Source organism: Hyperoodon ampullatus (genome assembly GCF_949752795.1).
Source record: "Hyperoodon ampullatus genome assembly, chromosome: 8".
NCBI classification, from domain to species: Eukaryota; Metazoa; Chordata; class Mammalia; order Artiodactyla; family Ziphiidae; genus Hyperoodon; species Hyperoodon ampullatus.
In genome coordinates, this window is record NC_136921.1 from 33,215,531 (window position 1) to 33,222,565 (window position 7,035).

Here is a 7,035-nt window from a genome sequence, read left to right on the forward strand (position 1 = left end):
GAGTAAAAGTGATTTCACCAATTACCCTGGGAAATGCTGAGCCTTAGTTTGGATTTCAGAGGGGTCACTCTTGGTCACCCATAAAATGGCAGCCAGGTACCCAACCCCCACGTTCACACATAGTCACACAACCAAATTGATTCCTTCCAGCCCTACCAGTGCAAATAGTGGCTGGAACTCAAAGACAAGCTTGTAGCTAAAACTGTGGCTTGGGTCCAAGCCCAAGCTAGAAAACTGCAGCCTGCAGCCCAAATCCAGCCCACCATCTGCCTTTGAGCAGCCCATGAGCTAAGAATGGGTTTTTACATTGTGAATGGTTGGGAAAAAAAGTCAAAAGAATACTAATATTGTGTGATGTGTAAAAGTTACATGAAATACAAATATTCACAAATAAAGGCTGATGGGAACACAGACATGTTCATTTGTTTCCATATTGTCTGTGGCTGCCTTTGCACTCCAATGGCAGAATTGAGTAGCTGCAAGAAACCGTATGGTCACAAAGCCTAAAATATTTACTATCTGGCCCTTTCCAGAAAAATTTGTCAATCCTAAGCTAAGACATTAAACATGTTAGAGATGGTAGATAAGAACATCTCAAAAAATAAATTTCAGGCAAACCAATAAGACAAAGGCTATCAAATAGCCACATTCAAGTCTGAACCCATAATTAAGACTAAGTGATTACCCTGAGGATTAGGGTATTAAAAAAAGAAGGGACATGCAACGTCTACACTCTGCACTTGGTAAGCGTGGAGATAATAACACCGTGTTGCTTGCTGCCACATCTCTATCCTAGGCCACTTCTTAGAGCTGGGCAGGTGCTCATTAAATAGTTATTCAGTGAATGAAAAGGAAGGGAGTAGGAAGAAACATAAAACAAGTGAAGCAAGAGTTGCACAGGGTTTGGGCTTCCCTGGTGGCGCAGTGGTTGAGAGTCCACCTGCCGATGCAGGGGACACAGGTTCGTGCCCTGGTCCGGGAAGATCCCACATGCCGTGGAGCGGCTAGGCCCGTGAGCCATGGCCGCTGAGCCTGCGCATCTGGAGCCTGTGCTCCGCAATGGGAGAGGCCACAATAGTGAGAGGCCCGCGTACCGTAAAAAAAAAAAAAAAAAAGAAAGAGTTGCACAGGGTTAGGAGTGCAAAAGGGACCCCAAGTACAACGACTTGTCTACTCTCATGTAATATGTCACGATTCTTAAAAGGTAGTAGAAATGCACATTTTGGAAGCTAACATATCAAATGCGAAGTGTGTGCCCAGGAGACTAAGAAATGACTACATAACTACGGTGACTGCCATGATGCCCATTCAAGCCCACCTTGTCCCACTCCCTTCCTCAGTCACCAGACACTCGTCTATTTAGTCCAGAGACTAACTTCAGACTTGGAAATTAATGAGGGGAAGGAAATCAAATCTGAACCTCATGAAATAAACAGCACCACTTGTCATTGTTGATCTTTGATTAACTGGCTCTTTTTTCCGAACCAGGGCCTCTCTCTCTCTCTCTCTCTCTCTCTCTCTCTCTCTCTCTGTGTGTGTGTGTGTGTGTGCTTGCAGGTGACACCCACACATATCCTTCAGTGTTGGCAGAGATGCTCACTCAGATAACAACTGGAGTTCATGCTGCACATTTTCATCGTCGTGTGTCATCATCACCAAGCAAAACCACAACTATAGGAAAACAAAGCTGTTTGCTGCTCTTCTGTCTCAACTGACATTTCCACCCAGCTCTCACAATTTGTTCTTTGGAGCCAGAGGAGTGTTTCAATCTGTCACTGAGATAGCTCTGCCAGTTGAAGTGTAAGTAGAACCCGATCCACCCCTACTCGAAGATAAATTCACCTTTCTGTGACATTTTGTCCCCTAGAATTCCCAGCATTCCAAAACTTTTCACCGAGTTTACACAGGCAAATAAGATAAGGAAATGGGCTTGGGAAGTACACATTCTGGCCTTTAGTGTGGCCTCAATAATGAGGTCAGCTCAGAACAGATGAAATATTCTTGGATCATCCATATTTAATTCTTAATGTTTTTCAAGCGTGGAAGCCAGTGTCCATACCCTGAAAAGAATGAAAGGCACACTGAGGAAGTGTGCTCCATTCTTCCCTGGACAGTGGTCTGGGTCTCTAAGTGCTGAGAGCCTGGGAATCTTCACGCGGAAAGCACTCATTCCTTTGGGATGCCAAATCAGAGAAAGTTGGGAGGTCCACCCACTCAGACTCATTCCAGAAGAACCAAACTTCTTCTGAGCACCACTATTGAAAAGCCAAGAGTTAGTGCCTCAGCTAAGGAGATACAGATAAGGTAACAAACAAGTTTCTGGTGTGACTCCCAGACCATCCCATTTGCTGCTGCTTAGGGCAGTGGTCAGAGCCCCCGTTATGATGGATCCAGAATTTTCTTTGATTTTTCTCACTCATCCATTATCTCTGTTCCAGAAAAGGGGAGAGAGGAGAAAGTGTACTGCTTTAAAAGGAATCAATCTCTTTTATCAGACTGGATCAAAAAAAGTGAATTCGGGGCTGCAGCAAATTACACTCTTCACCTAGTTATGAAGTTAGAACGTGGTGGGAGGTCTGTTAGGTGAAGTCATGAAGATTGCATTTTATTTCATTTTGCACTTGAGTTTCAAGGTGCTAGAACCTTCTCACAGAACCAGGTTACACTATTTATATTAGCCCAATAAAGGAGTGCTTATTGAGCCGATACATTTAATGCCGGAGTTTTTACCAACTTATTCTTCTCCAGTTGATTTGGTTTGTCCAGTCAAACTCATGAGCTAAGTCTTTCTTGGAGTAACAGGTTTTGGTTATCTTTATTAAGTTTAATGAGTTCCATTTCAACGAAGAAAATAGTCCGTTTGGAGATGAACTCATAACACACCTATGTGACTTCAGGCCACACTCAAAGCACAATTTGCAATGAAATAATAGGAGTTATTACGTGAAGTATCAGACCAGCTCTTGTGTCTCTTGTTCAAGGGCCTTTCCCTACCCACAAGAGGATAGCAGTGTGTGTGTGTGTGTGTGTGTGTGTGTGTGTGTGTGAGTGTGATGATTGATATGCCTGATTTGAATTTTCAACTTGCTCCAAATGCCACAATTTTGTTTGTCGTTGTTCTTTTATTTTTAAACTATTGCAAGCCATTAGCATGTTCAGTTATGACAAGAGCATGACAGGTGAAGAATCTGAAATTGTCTGTCCCCAGCATTCCCATCCTTGAGCTCTTTATGAATCACAGCCAGGCAAAGCATTTATAGAATTTGTTGGGGGCCAGGGGAGAAAAAATAAAAAGAAAGAGCAGCAGTTTAGTAGTCGGGTGGGATTTTAACAACAAAGGCAACATTTTCAGAAGTCTTAGACTAAAGGCATGTTTAAAACATAGTCAATACTCCATTAAGAGGGAAGTTGGGGACTTCAATGGGAAATCAACTTAATTTCAACTGTGGCTTATTTAGCGTGACTTTTTAAGATGACTCTAACAGTATTGGTTTTCATCACTGCACAAACATTTCTAAAATGTAAATGAACTTATAGCTACCAGGTTTTCTTTCACCAGGCTTGGCTGTGTGTATGTTTTACATCCTGTCTCACTAATAAAATGGATTTTTGAGCTTATTAATAGGAAAGTGGAAAACAGAACTGACTCTCTCCTTTTCAGAGTCTGATTAGTACATTTAGACTGACCATTAATTCATAAAGGCATGTGAAATTCACTCAGTCAGTCGATAAATATTTGTTACCTGCCAGGCACTGTTCTGGGCACTGGAGATATGGCAATAAACAAGGCAAAGTTCAATCCGTCCTAGAGCTTACATTCTAGTTTGGGGAATTAGACAGTGAACAAATAAATAAGTTTAAAAGTCAAGTATAAGAAATGGTGAAATGCTATGGAAAAACAAACAAGCAAGGAAAGTAGATGGGGCTTGGGGAGATTTTACTAGGGTAGAAGGTGACACTTGAGCAGGGATGTGAAGGAAATGAAGGAGCAAGCCAGGTAGATATCTGGGGAACAGCATTCCAGACAGTGGAAACAGTATGTGTAAAGGCCCTGAGGTTGGAACAGGGTTGTGATATTTGAGGAGGAATATATCAGAAAGTATGTATATACTTATAAGAAAGAGATTTCCTGAGCCTCAAGTGCCCTTGCAGATACCAAAAACTGGGTAGTAACAGGTCTATAGCAGTGATGATTTTGGTTCTAGGTTCATCATTGCCACCATCTCCAACCTCCAGCATGTAGTTAAATTTAACACTTTGGGATCAATCCCCAGGCCTGCTGTTGCTCCTGTGCAGCAGTACAAAAGGCCAGGATGAGGTATATGATATCCATTTAACCACCAACATCCCCATTAAATTAGCCATGAGAACTAGTGGCTCAGTTAGTTAACCTGAGGGATTGATGGAGTCAAGGCTGAAGTTTGATCTCTCTGATAGAACATTTACATCACACAGAATGTACAGGTAAGCCCAGCCTGACATCTCAGAGATATAATCCATTGGTCTGATGAGAAGTTGTGACTAAAGCCAAGCAAACAAACCAGAAGTGTACTTTGCTTTGAAATGAAACTAATATTTAAAAGTCTGGAATTTTTTTTCAAGGCTAAACTAGAGATTTATAAAAAGGGTTTATCCCATACCTTTTTTAAATAACAGGTTTTCTCCAGATTCATCACCAAAAGTGAAGCATACCTGCTCTGAAAAACAGTATTAAAGCACAAATTTAAAACAGGCATATGGTAGTTCAGTAATTTTATCACTGAACACAGAACATAATGTATACTTGATCTCTTTAAATTGGTATGCTCATCCCCAAATAAGTGAGCTCACAATCAAAAATTATAGAACCACTATTAATTATAAGACTCTTATAATAATAGCAGCAAATGGCATTGTTTTCTTCATAATTGCCATATCTGAAACTGTAAAAGCATTGCTCCAACCACTGTTCTTAAACCATTTATTGGTTCACAGTAATAGTGAAAATGGACTTCCCTGTTAACATTTCTACTTTGGTTCTGTTCAGAGTGAGTAAGAAAAATCTAAAGTATGATTCATCTTCAGTAAACCTATTTTTCCCATCAGAAAATAAAACCATTTATTACCAAAGAGCAAATCTTTCCATTTTTTAATTTATTTTTTGTCATTTTTGCCCTTTCTAAAAATTCTCCAGCTCTGTCCTTTACAAATTCAATCTGATAACTTGGATTAAGGAACTCTGTATGCCAAGAGGCTGGCAAGTTGGCACGTGTGTCAGTATAAATTCAACAGTTTTCATCACCCAAGTACTGCTAAGTTCGACCTTCTTTGAAATAATTTAATTTATGGAATGGAAGCCCATTTAAAAATCAACCAAAGTACAACATCCTCTGAATGGAATTATAAGATTCCTACCCCTCCTCATGTTACAAAAAAAATTAAAAAATTAGAGAAGACCTCTTTATGTACATAAAAGTGAGAGGCAGAATGCTATACGTTTTATTACAAGCTAAAGTATTTTGAAACAGGAAATGGGAGGGAGTTTAGAGGCTTTCAAATTTTGTAGCACCTCATCTCTGGGTAGTGAATTTAAATTTGTGTTATAATAGTCTCTTGCTTCTCAGGTCATTGCCCAGTTTAATTTTTATACATAGTTTATCTATATGACAATAATAATAATAGCTAACATATGTCAGGCATGGTACTATGTGCCAGGGACAAGCAGAAAAATAAAAGACAAACTTGAGACATGCCCTCATAGAAATGATAGTATAGGAACAGACATTTGTGAACATGATCTTCATTTTATAGTTGAAGAATCAGAGTCTTAGAAAGGCAGTGACTCGCCTGAGGCCAGCTAGCAATAGTACTTGAGCCAGGCCTATCTGCCTCTAAAACCTAGACTTCTCCAACATCTGAATGAATCGAAGCACTGAACAAACTATAAGGGCAGCAGTAAAACCATTCTTCAAGGTCCCCAGACATACTCCAGTTGACCCAAACTGGAGCCAGAAAAATATTCATGGTGTTTCCAGGGTCGGGCCTTGCCTGGTATCTTGAGAACTTTGATGCTATCTCAAAAGCATCAAACACTTTTCCATGTCAATGGACCTCCAGGGTAAACAGGCAACTGAACCACAGAGTTCTGGAGCTCTGAGCCCTAAAGCACAGAAAGTCCCAGAAAGAAGCTCTCACCATTTCTCCTTCTGCCTTCTGTCTTCTAGAGAACTCCTACCAGATGCCTGCCACCCCTGCGGTACGTGGCAAGAATTGTGTCGTTCCCTTCAGGAGTTTCTCGAGACCCATCCCTCATACTCTAATGGATACTAACATCCCTTTTTCACAGTATCATCACTTCTCCAGTAGATGCACTCTCAGCATCCCGCTGTAGATCTCCATGCAGACAATAAAGAAACCAACTGAGCAAACCTAAAATACATGGAACAGAAAAGGCCCCTGTATGATTCGACTGAAATGAGCTGCTAAACAAATAACCCTTCATAGTATTCAAATAATTTTGACATCAAGTGACCTTATTTCCTGACACATTCTTCCTTGGTGTGGGAGGACTACTTTATTCTTTTGAAATCATATTGTGAAGACTACCTTGAATTCCCAACACAGGGAGTAAGGAAAGCAAGTTGGTTTACCTCCCATTGCTCTGAAGGGATTCCATTGGTCAAAATGACTAAATAGGACTAGAATTCATCAAAAAGAATGTCTACATCTTTACAAACTAAAATAAAACAGCATTAAATAGGAACTAAGTGACTCATTTCATGAGTGAGAGACAGTGTTTTAAGGGTTTTTAAAATGTTTATGTCTCACCACTCCCTCCCCCATTCCAACTTATCTCCACCCCAAAACCCCCATTTAATCAAAGGGAATGATTTCCTAACCTTTTCTTCTCCATCTAAAAAGTCTTTCGATATCACACTTCACTTGACCGCAATATGCAGGTGAGTTAGAAAGGAGTGGAACTGGAAGCAGATGTCAGGGCTAACAGAATCCACTCAATTTCAGTTTTCTACCCTAACCTCTCAATCAAGTCAATAA